The sequence below is a fragment of the Equus caballus genome, chromosome 3 (genome assembly GCF_041296265.1).
Source record: "Equus caballus isolate H_3958 breed thoroughbred chromosome 3, TB-T2T, whole genome shotgun sequence".
NCBI lineage: Eukaryota > Metazoa > Chordata > Mammalia > Perissodactyla > Equidae > Equus > Equus caballus.
In genome coordinates this window covers 42,009,980-42,028,872 of record NC_091686.1, presented here as the reverse complement: position 1 = coordinate 42,028,872, position 18,893 = coordinate 42,009,980, and the positions used below count along the sequence as shown (strand labels likewise).

The following is an 18,893-nucleotide window of genomic DNA, read 5'->3' as shown; positions in this document are numbered from 1 at the left end:
TTTTAGTTGAAGGCCGAGTAGATCTTGGGGATGTAAATCCCTGGGCACAGGACCGACTTTCAAAGATGACGTGGGGGTCCAAAAGGAGATCACCAAGCAATAAAAGGCTCTTAGGTAATAGCTGGGTAACAGAATAAATAGAAAATTTCACCAAGGTGAAATATATGCTATGGTGAATATGTGGAGTTGGAAGGTAAGTTGGAAGGATCTAAAGGGCCTCCGAGGGGTGGACTGATTTGCTGGCCTGGATGGTGGGGGAAGGGTTGTGGGTTCATCACTTCTGTGTTTTCCCCTCCCCGACCATCAAGAACCTTTGGTGTCTATGCTAAAGCTCTGTGACGTGGGCCTGGAACTCTAGTCTAGAATGTGCACTCTTAACGCCCAGCTGCCTGAGGTGGCAGTGCACTTCTGGTGATGCAGATCACCCTCTTTGTCTGAGGAATGTTAATGCACCACGGCTGAGCTCCAGCTTGAGCTCCTAGGTATTCCCATCCCTGCCTTCCTGTGCGGGGTGGGGCTCCTTCTTCTGTCACTCTGCTACCTAAAGAGGAGTCCATGTTTCCCAATATTTCGGAAAGAGAGAGACATCAATCAGGTAAGTAAATCAGGTCCCTCAGAAATATCAAATCTTTCTTTTCAAATAGATGCATTCAATGCTATCAATTTCCCCCTAAATACTGCTTTTGCTATACCTTATAAATTTTAATACGTTCTATTTTAATTTTCATTTAGTTTAAAATACTTTGAGACTTCTTCCTTGACCAATGTGTTTAGTAGCGTGTTGTTTAATCTCCAAACATTTTAGGATTTCCAGCTATCCTTCTGTAATTGATTCCTAGTTTAATTCCATTATGGTCTGAAAACATACTTTGTCCAATCTCTATTTATTTTTGTTAAAGTGTGTTTTGTGGCCAAGAACGTGGTCTATCTTGGTGAATGTTCCATGAGAGTTTGAGAAGAATGTGTATTATCGGATGAAGTACTCTACAAAATGTCAATTAGATCACGTTGACTGATGGTGCTATTCAGGTCAACTGCATCTATACTGATTTTCTGCCTGCTGAATCTGTCCATTTCTGAGAGAGAGGGTGAAATCTCCAAACATAACAATGGATTCAACTATTTCTCTTTGCAGTTCTACCAGTTTTTGCCTCATATTTTGACACTATGTTGTTCGATGTATACATGTTGAGGACTGTGTGTCTTGTTGGAGCATGGACCCTTTATGGTTATGTAATACCCCTCTTTATCCCTGATAGTTTTCCTTGTTCTGAAGTCTGCTTTGTCTGAAATTAATATAGTTACTCCTGTTTTCTTTTGGTTAGTGTTAGCAGGGTACATTTTTCTCTGTCTTTATTTGTAATCTATCTGTATCTTTATTTTTAAAGTGGGCATTTTGTATACAACATTTAATTGGGTCTTGTTTTTTTATCCACTGACAGTCTCTGTTTTTTAATTGGTGAATTTACACGATTTATATTTAGCGATTTTTTTTAAAATACGGTAGGACTCATACCTACAATGTCTATAACTGTTTACTATTCATTATATCTATTCTTTTTTCTTCTCTTTTTCTGCGTTTTCTGGTTTTAGACAAGCATTTTCTATGATTCCATTTTCTCTCATCTCTTACTATATCAATTGTTCTTTAAAAAAAATTTCAGTGGTTGCTGTAGAGTTTGTAATATACGTTTATAAGTAATGTAAGTCCTCTGTAACATTGTTTTCATTCCTTTCACTTATCCATATACTATAATCACGCAATACATTGTCACTATTATTATTAGCTCAATTGAGAATAAGAAAAATAAAAGTTTCATTTTACCTTGATTTATTCCTTCTCTTCCTCTTTTTAATGAAGATCCAAGTTATCATTTTCCTTCTCCCTGAGGAACTTTTAAAAAATATTTATTGCAGAGCAGGTCTGCTGCTGATGAATTCCCTCAGTTTTTGTTTGTCTGAGAAAGGTTTTATTTCTCCTTCACTTTTGAATGATAATCTCACTAGATATAAAATTCTAGGTGGGTGGTGTTTTTTCTTCTTTCAACACTTTAAATATTTCACTCCACTCTCTTCTTGCTTGCATGGTTTATAATGAGAATCCCACAATTCTCATCCTTGTTCCTCTAGATGTAGGGTGTTTATTTTCCTCTGGATTCTTTCAAGATTTATCTTTTGGTTTCCTACAGTTTGAAGACGATATGTCCAAGTATAGACTTTTTTAGTATTTATCTTGTTGGGGTCTTTTCTGAGCTTCTACAATCTATGGTTAACCTGTCATTAATTTTGGAACATCCTTGGCTATTATTACTTCAAATATTTTTCTACTCTGTTCTTTCTCTTTTCTCCTTCTGGTATGCCAATTACACATGCTACATATTTTGAAACTGTCTCACAGTTCTTGGATAGTCTGGGCTTTAAAATTTTTTTTCTTTTTCTCTGTGCATTTCAGTTTGCAAAGTTTCTATTGACATATATTCAAACTCACATATTCCTTCCTTGGCCGTATGCAATCTACAGATGAGCCAATCACAGGCCTTCTCCATTTCTTGTAGTGTTTTTGGTTTCTAACATTCCTTTTTGATTCTTTCTTAGAATTTCCCTCTGTCTGTTGACATTCCTCATCTGTTCTTGTGTGCCATCTATTTTTTCCATCAGAGCCCTTAACATATTAATCATGGTTATTTTGGATTCTATGTGTGATACTTCCAAAACCTGTGTCAATGTGAATGTGGATCTGATGCTTGCTTTGTCTGTTTAGACTGTTTTTTCTTGCCTTTTAGCATGCCTTGTAATTTTTGGTTGAAAGCCAGACATGCTGTATTAGGAAATAGGAACTGAAATAAATAAACCTTTAGTGTGAAGTTTTATGCTCATCTGGCTAGGTGTTGGGCTGTGTTTAATATTTACCGTAGCTGTGCATGTCAGAGGCTTCAATTTCCTCTAGTGTCCTTGTTTTTGTGTTTCTTGTGTCTTTAGGTTCCCCTAAATCTCCTCCTTAAACAGAGCCTATGCCTTGCAACTCTTTCAGCTATGATCCCATCACTATACTGCAGCCCTGGGGACGTGGTGGGAAGGTGTTAAGGGAGGGGATATAATTAAATCTTTTAGTGGGCCTGTGTCCCTGGGTTGTGACCTTCACAAGTGTTTCTAAGCTTTTTTTTTCTTTTCTTTGAACTCTTTAGATTAGACAGGAAGGCTACAGGGGGTTGCAGTTGGGTAATTGCCCTTCACCCACGTGGGATAAGGCTTGGTACTCTTTTCCCCTGCTGAGGAGGCTTCTATTACGGAGCACACTCAGGGGATATTTCAAAATCCTTTCAAAATGGTAACCTTTCTCCCCCACCCTCCCGTGCCAGAAACATCAGAGTTTCTTCATGGTTCTTCACTGTGAGAACTTAGTAGGATTCCTGGAAGTAAAACTCACGAGTAGCTGGGGCCTCCCCTTAAATGGTCCTCCAGGAGTTTTCACTTTCATGCTAGCCCACATGCATCCTCAGCAGTTTGTCAGTGTCTTTTACGTGTTTCTACCAGTTTATGGCTCTAGTGGCTTCTGCTCCAGGTAAGCTGATCTTAACTGTGATTCTCTGCATTCACCCTCTCTGAAGATTTTGGGTAGTAGTTTGCCCTGCAACCTCAATTCTCTGGTGACTTCAAGAAAAGCCATTGATTTTCAGTTTGCTCAGCTTTTGCTTCTCCTAAGGACCATAGTAAAGACTCCCAAGCTCTTTAAGTGTTGGAGCTGGAACCAAAAGTCACTCCTCAAAGGATAATTCTTTATTTTCCTGTTCCCTTTCTCACATTTGTAAATGAGTTTGGCTGGGCCAGAGAGACACCTAAAATGGGAAGTCTGAGGAGAGGACAGACCATTGCTCCCTTAGGGGAAGAGAACAGGCAGAACTAGGGCTGCAGGGAGGACTAAGGATTCCATTTAAAGCTCACAGACTATCTGGGTGTGCTGGTAGGTTCCCAAATAAAATCCCAAACAGTGATTCTGTAGGCCTTGATTCAGTTATTTAGCGTTTCAGATCTGTGTAGGAGAACATCGTTCCCAGCACTTGATCATGAGTCATCTTGCCATGTCAGGTGCCACTTGCCAAGCCTTCCTTCGTGTTGGGCAGATCAGGAGAACAGAGCTGAGTCTCCGAGCAGATGCTGGAGCAAGAGCTCTGTCCCAGGATACAGGGTCCCATCTGAGGAAGCACAGATGTGACTGTGGGCCTCAGAGTCTATGCCCTCCTTGAGCAGAGGACTTCTGACTGAGAAGATCAAGTGTGGACTCCAGCCAAAAGTCCTCCTTCGAGGTTTTCAAAGAAGGAAAGACTGAAAGTATCTTATCACCTTTAAAAATTAATAAAAGGAAGGAATGCAAAATTATAGGAATTAAAATAGAGAGTCATATTATTCTCGGATAACAAATATCTGACTTTCCTAAACAGAGAAGTGAGACCAATGAGTCCCAGCCCTTCATTCTTTTCTTTTTGTTCTCAGTGTCAGGGCAGAGCCAAGAGGAGAAGAAAAGGTGGAACACCAAGTGGTAAGGTTCTACCTATCCCACCTGCGCTCTCCAAGGGTGACCCTTCCTGTCCTTTCCATAAGGTCCCAGGTCCATGGTCTCTGAGGATGTCAGTCACTAGATACAGTCCCTCTCAGAAAACAGAGCCCTCAGAGGAGAGGATCATGGGAAAGCAGTCAGAATCTGAAACACTTCTCAGATTCCTGCTCTGCCCACATCTGGGCATGAAGCAGTGATGGACCTGGGCAATGGGCGTTTCCCACTTAAGTGGCCGTATGAGATGTCAAGAGTCAGAACTTCTGTCTCCTGACCTTGTGAAAGTACTTTGACTTCCTGGATGATCAGATTCTTCCTTGAAGTAACCAGTGACCTATGTTCCTCACATGGTGGTTTTGAGCCTCACATAGGATGACATACATATATGAATGAATGCCCTTTGTGAATGATAAAGCAACATACATACGTGAGCTTTATTATTATCATTAACCGTGTGATCTTGAATCCCAATTCTTGGAGCTCTCTAAGTCCATTCTACCAAGGGTACCATACAGGACATTCTACTCTGCCTCCTAAAATATCTCTTTGCTTCTGTCTTCATCACTTTCCTGGTTTCCCAGGTTGGAGAGCTTGCCAGAGTGAAGCAGAGGAGGCAAGGGAGGTGCTTTCTCTGCTGCAAAGGTGACTAAATACAATCCTTCTTTCCTGTATCCCGCTTCTTAGCAGGGTCTAAGAATTTCTAGGGCCTCAGTGAAACGTGAGATTGATAAGGGAGGGAAAATCCTCAGATTTTGAAATCCAGATTGTCTAAGTCTTAGGGAGAAGGATACAACATAGATTGTGAGCTCAAGGAAGTGGGGGGATGTGAAAGGACAGTATGCAATGGGTGCCCCTACCTCTGTCAGACCAGGGCCCCATATATTTGTTCTGGTCCTGGCTGCAGCTATGTATATCCTGTCTCCTTCAGTCCCCGGGGCCAGTATCACGATACCACCTGCTTTCGTCAACTGCTATGTCCAGACCCCTCCTGTGAGGTGTGTAATAACACAACCATGGAGGTCAATCGGCTGCTGTTCCTGGAGGACCTGGAAGATGATACTGCCTCTGTGTCCTCTCTGGCTTCCACAGCTTCTGGGACTGAGTCATCATTCACTCTGTCCTCCGCCTTCTCAGAATTCCCTCCAGGAGACCTAACACCATCCCCTCCACCTGACCCTTCCCCACCGCACCCCTCCGTTCTCTCACCTAACCCAATGACACCCTTAGCTGACTTTCTTTCACCCTCACCACCAGGTCACTCTATGCCACCAGAGCCTTTTCCTCCCTTGGAGTCCAAATTCCCAGCAGACCATTCCCCACCCCAACCCCTTGCCCTTCCCCCTCTGCCACCACATGACACCCAGGCAACGGGTCCTATTCTCCAACCAGAGGCCACTCTGTCTCTGAATACGATCTTCTCTCTTGACCGCACCCTTTCCCAAGATATTAACCCCTTACCAAATTTGTCCCAGATAATCAATCCCAATGATTCACTGGCTTGTCATCACGCACCACCAAGCCTGTCTGTCTCACCACCGACAGACCACCCTTTAACTGTGACTCAATCTAAATCGGTTTCCATCTTATTGAAGTCTGTTCCAGAGAACTCATCTCCAGATAGCCCTGGTGGGTTGTCCACTTATGTCCCAACAGTCAGAGGCACTGACCATTCAAGTCTGTCAATTTCAGAATTCTCTTGTTGTCAGGCTCCTGCCAAGAGCATGTTCCTCCCCACATTATCACACTCTGATTTTCAACGAGAGCAAGTTTCCCTCCGTCTACCAGAGACCTGTCTCTAGGGAGACTCTGCTACCAATCACATGGAGGCCAGCAGCCATTCTTTCCTTGGCCTTAACGGCCAGGCATTCTTGGCAAGACAAATAAAAAAGAGAATGGATTTCCAGATATTAGAGAAGAAAGAAAAGGAGGAAGGACTATTTTCAAAACAAATGTGCTCAGAAAACCAACGGATGTCTTCAGGGAATTCATTGCAGCCACTTGATGTACAAGACACCACAGCCCCCTAAACTGGCTGGGACATCACAGGCAAACCAGGGCAGCTGAACATTTGTCAACAGCTACTGTATGTCAAGACTTTGGGAGAAAACTTGCAGCAGAAATATACCCAGCTCTTTTGGGGTCTTCCCTCTCTGCACAGTGAGTCCCTGCTGGCCACTCTCCTGGTTTCTAGTAGTAGTGCCCCACTAGGGTCGCATTTTGTCTTATTCAATGGAATCTGTAATGCTTCTGCAGTCAAGATGTGGGATCAAGAATCTCCACCACTTCCCCATTCTCACCCTCCTCCCCTCCCCGATGTACATCCGCAACCCTTCTCTCAGACCAACTCCCAATCCCAGCCCCCACCTTTCACTCAGGTCCAGCCCCATGCCCACCTTCAATCCCCACTCTCAATCCTACCATCTTATTCTCCATCCAAGATTAGGGACCATGGAGTGTCTTTCCATAGATCCCAGATTGAGTCAGACTCTCATATCTCAACTGAAAATCAACACCTGAAATGGCACATGTTGCAGAAGCAACAAGAAAGTCTGTGGGGTTTAGTCCCTGCATTCCAAAAATCTCAAGAAGCCACTTGTCCTCAAGCTCTCACCCCTCCTTTGGTCAGCCAGTCCTCCCATGCCTATGTACCAGTCTCTGTCCTTCCTGGCCATTTTCATATCACCAGTGAACCCCAGGATAAAATGGAGCTCCACATTCCAAGGAGGCTATTCTCACACTGCTGCCTCTATGCCAGTAGGAATCTAGAGTCTCTGTGTAAATGCACAGAAACATCTCAGCAAAAAGGCAGACATGCTCACTCACAGCTCCGTCAGCTTCAGGGCCAGAGTAGCAAGGATCGAGCAGAGACTGAATTGAGTTTCCCAGGAAGCTTCCATGAGACGATCTCAACAAAGTTTCAACTAAGGCAGGACATGAAGAGGAATCTTGGATATATCCTAGAGAAGAGCCCAGAAGATAGTCCTCCAAGGGTCTCAGAATGCTACCTACTAAAGAGTCTGAGGGCTGCCAGAGAGACAAAAAGTAGCTGTGTGTGTCACTCAAGGAATTACTCAGGGAATGAACTCTTAAATGTCTCAAGGAAGGACACAGACCAGAATGAAATGAAAACCATTCTTAGATTACATCTAAGCCAGAAGTTTTGGCAGATCACTGCGGGGAGGAGCCCCCTTGGGGTGTGTCATTCATGGCTGGCTGAGGACAACCCATCCCCTCCTTCTGGGAGTTCCCAGAACAATATGGAAAACAGAAATTTGAAAAACATAACAGTAGGTGGGGTCCACCCCCAGATGACCACTCCAGAGCTTTCTTTTCTGGATCCCAACACCCGACAGGTGCTAGAAGCCCATATTATAAGGTTTCGTGTGAGTCAGAGGTGGGGCCTACCCCTCAAAGTTCTTGAATCCATAAAATCCTATAAGTTGAGAGAAGCCAAAACATGGCCTCTTCCCCAATTTGACTTTCTCTCCTCAGCCACCTATATTTCTGGGGTGGATTCCAAAGCTGAGGTTTCCAAGCCCCCTGAGGGAAGCTCTAAAAGTTTTCAGGGAAATAAGATGAAAACAACGAATTCAGTCCCCATCCTGGATCTTCCACTCCCTGCTACCTCATCTGTGGGCAACGAAGGACAGGGGTCCCTAAAACCATCCCACTCTGATATCGACCGGGAGCTTGCCAAGGACATCCAGGCAATCGAGCATGGCAGACAGACTTCAGAGATCCTCACACACAGCTTTATAGACAAAGTGAGTCACAGTAAGACTGCACTAGACAATAACAGATGCAGCTGAGAGGTGCCCACAAGGCAAGCTGGGGCTGGACATGTGCCAAGGGATGAGAATGTGAGTTCCAGTGATAGAGAGGACATGATTCAGGGCCAAAAGATAGTGGAGAAGAATTGAAAACATTTTTCCACGTCCACCATGAACTTCAGGGAGATATTCAAGGCTGAGGAGCTGTGCGTTCTTACATCACAATCTTGTGACATCTTGACAACCAACAAGTTGGGAAGCTCCCAACTGGTAAATATCAATGTGAGCAAAGTAGAAACTACCCTGACCAGTGAATGTCCCTCACCAAAAATACCAGTTCCCCAAGATTCCAAACCATCAGACATTAAAAAACAGCTCCATACCGAGTTGAAGTTTCAATTGAAGAGCAAGGAACATAGTCAGCCTAAAGGCTCTCCTGCTGACATATCCCTTACTTCAGATAGCTTGCCTTCGACTCCTCACTGACTCAGTCCCAGAGCGTCTCCAGTGGGGACATGGGAGCTTCCCAGGTGCTGCAAGTCCACTTGGAGGACAATGGAGATTAGCGGGAACCCTGGGCCTCTAAGCATGTCTCATGAAAATGCCAGGATAGGAATTTCCCACCAGCTGCAAAGAGAGTGAGACCTCTGGACTCCAGAGCAGGAGAATGTGGAAGCGAGGATTCAGGAGTTGGGATGTCTAAAGCCAGAAAGAAGAGCCACTCTATTGAGGACAGAGAATTAGAGGGCACTTCCCCATATCTGTCACAGAATGAACAGTTTCCTCCTGAAAGTTACTTCAGAAAAATAATGAGGCAGTTTTTTCAGTGGATTAATTCCAAGAAAAAAATCACAGGGCAGGAAAGTCCCCAGCAAAAAGCCAAGTTCACGTCAACCTTTGCACCGCTCCGAGACCCAGCTCAAAGTGCAGCTCTCGTGAGCTGTGGGCCTCCTGAAGCTCATGAGCTCATGGCAGCCATCGGGAAGATCCTAGAGGAGAAACTGGCATGGAGATACGAACCTGAGGCTGCAGAGTTAAGTCAGCAGAAGGGGGAACTGCAGGCCCAGGTAGAGCCTGACGAGGGGCATCCCTCCAACTACGGGGCTCTCTCTGACCCACAGCCAGGGGAATGGGCAAGGACCATGTCCTGCAGACAAGATGCTGTCCCTCCTGACAAGAGTTTTCGTACAAGGGTTAGACACAAAAGACACAGGATCAGACAGCCCTGGAAAGTTGTGGCCTTCAAGGACCAGCATTTATGCCAGAGTCAACCCCCTTCCCCACCCTACAGGGAGTCTGTGCCCCATCCAAGACCCACCTGCATGCATGATGTATGCCACGTCCCTCCGGCCACCCTCACCTCTAATGAAAGCACTGTGTTCAGAGATCTGACTCTTCTATTCAAACAGGAAATGCTTCTCCAACACTTCCAGGGAGGAAAAATGTCCCCAAAGAAATCATTCAGTCCTTGTTGAGAAAGCATTGCAGTTTTCACGAGAACACATCCTCTGATGAGAACCATGGTTAGCACAACCAAGGATACTGATCGTCCTCAATAAATGGTTCTGCTAGGAGAGAGTAGTGTTCTCTGTGTGGTGCTTTGGGGGAGTGGATTTGGGGTTCCCAGTGCTTATGCTCAGGGAAAGGAAGGAGGGAAGTCAGCTCTTTTGGTTTCTGCAAGACGACCAGTCCCTTGTAGGGGGCCTGACAGTGGCTTTCTCAGTTTTATCTTGGGTCCTGTATTTGACCTTATTCAGATGTCCTGTACTTAAAACACTTTACTTTTTCATAAAAAGTACAAAAAGTTTACTCTAAAAACTTCCGGGCCTTTTCAAAATGAGAGAAACCCTTCAAGTCCAGAACTTGGCTCAACTTGTCTTTCCATCTGCTCCCTCACTATCCTGAACTATACACAGCTGCAGGGTGGGATGCGTTCCTCTGGAAGGATACAGCCAGAATTTCCCCTTGTTGCCTCAGAAAGTTTTGGAATTGGAAGTGTGGGGGTGTTTAGGCCCTGAGGTGAGTGGCAGGGGGAAATGTTGCTCTTGGATCTCTTGGTGAGGAATGAATGTCACCTGCTCCTAAGAGCCTTTCTCTCCCTCAGGAAGTCTGGGTGGTGGGCCACGTCCCCACACGTCAGCTGACCCTAACGAAATTGGGGAGCAGTCCACCCTTCCCCTTCCTCTACCCTTCCTGGAGCAGAAGGGAGGAGAGAACTTGCAGCTCTGAAAAGGATCAGAGATAGGAATATTTTCCTGAAAATGGTAACTTACCTTCATTTAGAAGAAGTTGCTGATTCCTGAGTATCTCACAGGTGAGCAGTCAGTGCAGGTGTGTGTATGGATGGGTTTTGCGATTGTGGACACTGGAGTGGCCAGGGCAGGGTCCAGGAACTGGGTGGGTCCCGCTGAAGAATCTATTATATGTGGGGTGTTAATCTGTCTGGAAGGCACATTCTGAGCTCAACAATGAGGTCTCCCTGCATGTGAGGACACCTCAAGGAATGGGAAGAGCCGCTCCCAAGGGAAACTGCCTCAGGATGCCCAGCTTGGTAGAATTATTGCAAGACCAAGAGATCACCTGGCTATCATTTGTAGGAATGGTCGTTGGGCAGCCACCCAGAATTTGGGGCAAAAGGAGAAAACAAGTAGGGAAAAAGGAATGGTGGAGTGAGTGGAAAAGGAAGGAAAAAATGAGGAGGGGAAGAATGACCTTATCATCACGCCTCATGTTCCCTGAGGGTCACTTCGAGCTCACAATGTCCCTTCCAGACAGATTAACACCCCACATACTGGCCATCCACTCCACCCAGCACTACCTTACCTAGGCCTCACCTCCTGGAGACTAATCAGGGCTGGGGGGAGCACAATGGTACCACTGCAGCTAAGAGAATTGGGGATAGTCTTCGAGATTGAAGACAGTATCTCCAGGAATGTTGTCAAGGAGGTTGTCCTCTCATTTGGTGCCTGCCTTCCCAGCCATGCTACATCTTACACCAAGGTTACAGTAATTTAGGGGTGTGTTAGTTACTATATAACAAATACCCAAAAAGTTAGTGGCTTAAAAAACCAAGTATTTATTAATTCATAGTTTCTGTTGGTGAGGAATGTAGGCAAGGCCTACCTGGGTTCTCTGCTCCAAGGTCTCTCACAAGGCTGCAATTAAGGTGTCAGCTGGGGCTGGGGTCTCATCGGAAGGCTTGACTGGGGAAATACACACTTCTTTGCTCACTTCTATAGTTGCTGGCTGGATGCAGTTCCTCAAGGCCTGTTGGACTGAGAGCCTCAATTCCTGGATGGCTGTTGGCTGGAGTTGGCTGGAGGCAACCTTCAGTTCCTTGTCATGTAGGCCTCTCCAACATGGCAGCTTGCTTCATCAAAGCCAGGAGAGAGTCTGCTAGCAAGACACAAGTCACAATCTTGTAAACTAATGAGGGAAATGATATCCCATCACCTTTCCCTTATCCTATTAGTCAGAAGCAAATCATGAGGTCCAGCTTACACTCAAGGGGAGCAGTTTATACAAGGGTGTGACTAGCAAAAGAAGGGATCTTTGGAACCTTCTTAGAACTCTTCCTAACACAAGGGTTTCTTCTTGGACATCCCACTGAGTTCACTGAAGCAAAAGTGACCAAAGGGACCAAGTGGATCCTTGTGCTCATCCATATCCACGTCATCAAAGTTAAAGCTGTTTAATGGCTAAGTGGAGTAACGTTTGGTAAGAAAAACATCAAAGAGATTGAAGCATCCAAGGAAGGAGGGAAAGGTGGCATGGAGGTAAAGGCGGTGTGGGGTCATCATGAACGGTAAAGTGAAAGGAGCCCTTAGAACCACCTGCCTCACCACTGCCAGTATTCAGACTTAGAGGGGAGGAAAAATTAGGTGCAAGACGGCTCATCCTCACTCCGCCACCGTATCTCCACTCTGCTCTAGCTCCCCAACTACAGGCCTAAAGAAGCAACCTTCAGTTCCCATAGAGATAGCCAGGCTGATAGAGGAAGCAAACCCTACAGCTTGCAAGGTTTAACTTCTGCTCTTATTGATATATTTAATATAGCACATCCATCATTTCAAATTTGCTTCTCACAGCTTGAACATCAGAGAGGATGAATCACAAAATCGATGGCAAAGCCAGTACTAGGGAATTCAGCATGTAGCTCCCATTCTGGGATGTTTTGCATGAACCCATTGCCAAAGAGCTTCTAACCAAGGGAGAGGTGGTGGCTCAAAAGGGCTGACTTACTGGCTGGGGTCACAAAACAAGTCATACCTGGTGCCCAGATATTTGCTTCTATTCAGAGAAACACTGGATGAGGCAACGAGACAGAATTTGCACACTCAGCACATCTAGGCAGTGAACTGTCCAAATGAGGTGACAGTACCACCCAGGAGTGATCCCACACTCTTGTTCTGCTTCTAGTACTGTTTTCCTTTTTCCCAGATTCCAGTTCCTATGGGAAAGCAGGACTCTTACCAAAAGAAGGAAAACGTATTAGCTGAACAGTGACTGGAGAGATGAGGATGAATTTCTCTACAAACAGATTTCATGGGCTTGCTGCTTATACCCAGAGATCAGTGCTGTGCAGCTTGGGGGGTGTGGGGGGTGGGGGTGGGGGTGGGGTTGGGGGTCTCATTTACACGATATTCTGTGGTGCCTGAAGAATTTTCAGTGACATAGAATGTGATGGGAATGGGTTACCTGAATTTTTATACACTCAAGCCCACACTCCAAACCTAATGTCAGGGCCAATAAAATGCATGAATTGACTGATACCTTGATGTGGCTTGGGTATGGGAACCCCAGATCCCAGCTTCAGGTACTGTGAATTTCTCTGGTACCAGGTGCTGCCTAAGGGAATCAGCTTTCTTGAGGCAGCCTTCACATGGATTAACACTCAGAACTGTGCCCTAATCTGCAGCCACAATGAAGGGGCCCAGGCTATGAGAAGGGGCTCTTCTCTCTCTCTCTCTTTTTTTTTTTTAAAGATTGGCACCTGAGCTAACAACTGTTGCCAATCTTCTTCTTCTTTTTTTCTCTTTTTGCTCCCCAAATCCCCTCAGTACATAGTTGTATATTTCAGTTGTGGGTCCCTCTAGTTGTGGCATGTGGGACGCTGCCTCAACGTGGCCTGATGAGCAGTGCCATGTCCACACCCAGGATCCGAACCAGTGAAACCCTGGGCCGCCAATGCGGAGCGTGCGAACTTAACCACTTGGCCACGGGGCTGGCCCCGGGGCTCCTCTTGAGGCCTTTCCTCTGGAACTTCCATTGGCCCTGGATCAGAGCCTAAATTAGGCTATTTTCCTGGGGTCACAAGGACACATTTGGTCTTCCTTAGGGAGGCCAAGTGGAAGCTCAGAGATTTGTGGAGGCTGCCTCCCTATCTCTCCCAGGAGACTCGGGGTCTGTTTCTTCCTTCTATGGGGGCCAGGAGGTAGAGAAGGAACTGAGTATTATGCAAGTTTAGCAATGCTTCACTGTGGGAGGGGGTTGGGCTGACAAGAGTAGGTAATTTTCCTTTGCAGGGATTCTTGCCCAGCTTGAGGCAACCTTCATTTGAAGCAGGATAATGCTGTTTCTACCCTCCACCTGAGGGGACTCCAGAAGGAATAAAAGTTACCTTTCCTCATTTGTCTTACAGGAAGTTCTGGGCTTCTGGGTTCAGGAGTTATTAATGGCTTTCATGTTTCCTGAACCCAAGGAGAAGTTGTGAGACACCTGTCGTACAGTTGTGGACACCTGTCCAGACCCTCATGTGGGAGGAGACTTTAGCTGGCTGCTCCAAGGAGAGAGGAGATAGGGGTTGACACAAGTGCTGGGGTGAGAGAAGGAGAGTTGCCTAAAGGTAGCAGTGGCTCCAAGACCCTGAGAATCAGCATGTAGACACGAGTCCCTTAGGTGGACGGGTTCTGTGTGGAAGTCCTCTAGGAGACAGCACAATGTTTTAAGGGATGAAGTGATGATGCTGAGATGACTAATCATCAAGCCCCATCATCTTGAGAGCTGTCGCAAGACACGGCATTGCTCACACTTAGCACAGAGGCTGTGCAGCCACTGGCCTTTCAATGGGCCTGAAGGGCTTGGGCAATGAAAATCCCAGGGGCAACCAAGATGGACTCAAGATCACAGGCTCTTACCTACATATTTGATGGTGAATACTTAACTAAATAGGCAAAAAGCTCCCATTAATGACTACTATTGTATATCTTCCTACCCTTTAAAATGGGGTCTTTGAGCCAGATTTAATTTAATTTAGAAAAATTAAGTACTGCTTATTGTACTTCAATGTTGTGAAACAAATTTATGCTTTTTATGTATATTATCCCATTTAAACTTTACAATGCTTTGAAGTAGGTTTCTTTACCCTCTTTTATCGAAGAGCACGACCTGAAAGGCAGAGAAGGTAATATATATTCAGAGTGCTAGCACAGAAGAGGGAGCCAGGGATGGAGAGCCCCCTTACGCTGTGAGGGATTCTTTGGATGTAAATGATGGCAAGTACAATTCAACTGACTTTAAAAACAGGATCTGTTGACTCAGGCACCTGAAAAAGGTCTGGGAGTAAGGCTGCCCTCAGGCAGGAGGATTCATATTGGGGCTCAGCTGATGTCATCAAGTTTCAGTTTCTATCCATTTCTCTGCTCTAGATTCTGGACTGGCTACCTTGTAAGTCTGTCTGGCAAGTTCGTAGCTACATCTTCCAAACTAAAAGCACAGCTAAAAATGGGTTGTTTCTCCCACTAGTCCCTTTAAAAGTCCCACTGTGCCTTATTGTCTCCAGTTGGGTCACATGCCCATCCCTGACCAAACGCTGTTGCCAAAAGCATGGACCAATCTTTTTGGCCAAGCCTGACTTCAATGCCCTCCTTTAAAGTAAGAGCGTTAGTGATAAACAACTCCACTTGACATGGACTGAAACTGACAACGGGGTTAGATCCCCAGAGGGCAAAAGAAGGACTATTTTTAGAAGGTGAGTGAATGCTGAGTGTCAAAATAAAAACAAAAACAAAACGGATGTCTACTTCAGCCCTCTCTCTCACCACCCCATTTCTGCCTTCTTGTCCAGAGTCATGCCATGGACTGAAGGTTAGAGTTAGAGGAAATGCCAATTCTGTGGAGGACAGGAAAGGAACTCAAAGTGGAAGGAATCAATCAGAGGCCCCAACATCCATGCGGATAGACCATCCAATGATCTGATCTCTCACTGTCTGCTCCTTCTCATCTTAGAGTCCTTTACCTTCATTCCAGTTCAGTTATGGCCATATCCTAGAACTTATCACCAGCAACATTTGCGTGTTCTGAAAAAATACAGTCTGACATTCCACCCTTTATCCTCTCAGCTTATGCCCTCAGCATGTTAATTCCTCAACCTATTCAGGAACTACAAGCCACTCTATACTTTCCCCTGCTCACCTGACAACCTTTGTCTTCATTTCCTCCCTCTCCAAGGAAAACTTCATGGGGCATCACTTAATCCTAAACCTAAATATACTGCTCTGCTCTAAACAGCCTACCCCCTTCTTTCGTTCATCCTGTCTAGCAAAATCCAACTCTGCCTTTTTTAGAACTGCCTTCAAATAAGGGCCTGCTTCCTCTTGGATAAAATCACACAAGTGTGTTTGTGCCCCATAAACTTCTGTTCTACATTTGTTGCTCAGCTTCACCACTGCCTCAGAATCCAGTCATTCCTCCTGTGTTACCATGTGCCAGACGCTCTTCCAAGCACTTGGGACACCCAGTGGAGGCAACAGAGGCCCTGTCTCGGGGGACCTTCTGTGATTGTTTTCTCAGTCAACTCGCTTGCCTAAGTTCTCAAAACAATTCCAGTTTCCTACACCTTGTCCACACTCCTCGCTCATTGATCATATGTGCTGGACCACCAGAGGGAAACAGAGAAGTCATCAGATGGGAACTTTTCTTCATAAAAACTTCAAAACAAAACAAAACCAAAACCAAAATGAGATCCTCCATCTCTTCTTTCCTCCTTCCTTCCCACCATACTGAAAGGTTTCCCTCAATGCTTTCCTTAATCCTCCCAACCTGGGATCTGCCCGCCCTTTCCAAGTCACAACACTTTCACATGTGTGGACTATCTGCCTTAATTATCTACTTTTCCAGAGGACCAAGACTACATTTACCTCATCACAGCTGGAAACACCAAGCAGAGCTCAGAATCCTCTGGAGGAATACATCGGCAATAGGAGGGATCTATGGGGAGATCCTGCCCAGCATGCTCTGGGGCGGGGCCACGTCTGGGGGCAGGGCCTGAGAGACTCTGAGAGCCTGTTTGGCTTCTTGAGGGCGACGGCACCAGCAACATGGCCAGACATCTCACCTCAGGCTTCTGGAAGATATGAGTTGAGATTTAATTCAAAGACAGGTTCTGAGGAAGGTTTCTGGATGCCTGAGTGACCTTCCCCACTGCCCAGCCTGAAGGATCCTTTCCTCCATCTGCCATTTCCATTACGGTGGGCAGGCCCTCACAGCCCCGGGGCCCCCAAACTCTCACTCCAGGCCCAGCCTTAGAAGGTGCTCAGAGGCCTGGGGGCAGGGCTGTGCCTGCCCAACACCACCCCCTTTGGCGATGGCACTCTTAGGAACTCCACCAAGGTGAGAATAGTAATAAATAGAGTAACAATATTGACAACTGTTAAGGCTTCACCTTACACTGGCTGCCTGGCCTTGCACAAGTAGCCTGAGTCTCAGATCTCATCTATTATGCGCAGATACTGATGTGTACTGATAGGGTTGGTCCTCGGAACTGGAATGACTGAGTAAAGAGTTTTGAACAGTGTTTACCTAACACTAGAAGTTTAATATGTGCTACCCATTATTATCACTCATTTAAAATGCTAGGCCTCCTCTTTATTATTTTAGAAGTATCAATTTACCACTCATGCATTCTTCCTTCCTTCAGAATGAATTTATTTAGTACCTAACATGTGCCAGACACTATGCCAGGCTCTGGAATACAATGGTAAGCAAAAAGGTAGAGTCTCTGCCTTCATGGATCTTACAGTCTAGAGGGGAGATCAGGCAGAAATTAATTATACAAGATTGTGTAAATGTCCCATGTTACATTCTATGAAGGTTTCATGAGCTGGTTGTCGGTGCCAAGGGAGCTTAAAACATGGGGATTTGGCCTAACCAAGGAGAAGAGGGTCTTCCTCACCCACCCCTCAGGAGCTGATAAGGCTTAAGAGGTAAAAGGCGAGTAGGAGACAACTTGGCAAAGCAGGGAGGGAGAAGTGTTCCACGCAGAGGAATCTGGGTGATGAGAGCAGAGAGTGTGAGGAGGGAGGAATGTGATGCAACAAGAAGAGGGAAAAGCGTGGGAGGCACAGATTAAGCAGAGTTCTCTGGGCCAAATCAACTACTTAAGTCTTTGGAGCAATGGGGAGCCAGGGGAAATTTTTAAGTTAGGATTTATTTATATGTGTAGGGTATTCAGATTTTAGTTGTATTATTTGAGTTTCCAAAAGATTACTGTGAATTAATACTGTGAATTAATGAATTACAGCGATTTAATGTGAAGAATGCTTTGGATGGGGTAAACAGGATGTGAGAGACCAGGGAGAAGGCCACTGCAGTAATCTACGAAAGAAATGATGTCAGCATGGACCACAATGGTGGTGACCAAAGTGGAGTAACGTGGACGGATGTGAGTGGCATGACTTCATTAATTCTAATAAGACGGAACATTTTTCCTTTTGTTTCGCTCCAGTGCCCAAGAGGTACAGGTTGGTGCAAGATGTGGGGTCTTTTATAGAGTTGGACAAGTCAGCAGACACGAAACATTTGAAAAGGCTGCTTGAACTGCTGACTAGCCAAAATCAAAGAGGAAGTTGACCTTCAACCCTTTGTTTCATTCCAGCTGCAGAAGTCATTTTCAGTTACTCTCTGACTCAAGTAAACACCACTCCCTGTCACCTTATCCCTTTGAGGGTTGGTTCACTTCTACATTTTCACTGGGACATGATTCTCACTGACAGTAGAAAGTTCGGCACCCAGACCTGCAGATGTGAAGACACTTGCTCCTCTCTCGAACTATTAGTACTTCTGGGAAACACGTCCCAGTGCCAAACTGTCCTGGTCCTGAAATGACCCCGTTATTTGGGGAGGTAGTGAAGGAAACTGCATGTTTTAAACCCCGAGCGGCACTCTCTTTGGACATCGAAAGGTGTAAATGATAAAATACTTACTAGACTTAAAGACCAGGGAGTAAACGGGGGGCTGGATGCTGCCCAGACTGTGTGTGTCAGCAAAACATATCTGAGCTCAGCGAAGGACCAAGACCAAGACCAAGTGTTTTCCTCAGTGGAATAATTAGACAACAGAGGTGGGCAATTTAGGAAAGATAACTTCTTCTGTCCCTGCTTTAGAATTTCTATTACAAACAAAACCCAATCCTTAGCAAGATTTAAGAGCATAGGACAAAGACTGCTAGATGTTGAACTGCTGGGAGTGGGCCCACGTTTTATTTAGCTTTGTATCCAAGCACATCCGCAGTGCTTGCCACGAGGCAGATACTCAGTGAATGCTGGGTGGAACAAGGATTCCTCTGTGTTTTC

At 45.5% G+C, this 18,893-nt stretch overlaps 1 long non-coding RNA gene across 9 annotated transcripts in view; it reads right to left on the bottom strand.

Annotated features, from left to right (window-relative positions):
• LOC138923429 (uncharacterized) overlaps positions 1-18,893 on the bottom strand; it is a 59,686-nt gene that overhangs the window by 35,669 nt on the left and 5,124 nt on the right. For 3 of the 9 annotated variants that reach the window (XR_011437021.1, XR_011437015.1, XR_011437017.1), the window contains 2 exons: positions 16,461-16,666; positions 11,446-11,718 (listed from right to left, as the gene is read on the bottom strand). This is a non-coding gene — a long non-coding RNA (uncharacterized lncRNA). Of the gene's footprint in view, positions 1-11,445; positions 11,719-12,591; positions 13,107-16,460; positions 16,667-18,893 lie in introns of those variants that run through there. The other 6 variants (XR_011437020.1, XR_011437014.1, XR_011437022.1 and 3 more) reach the window with 5 other exon arrangements.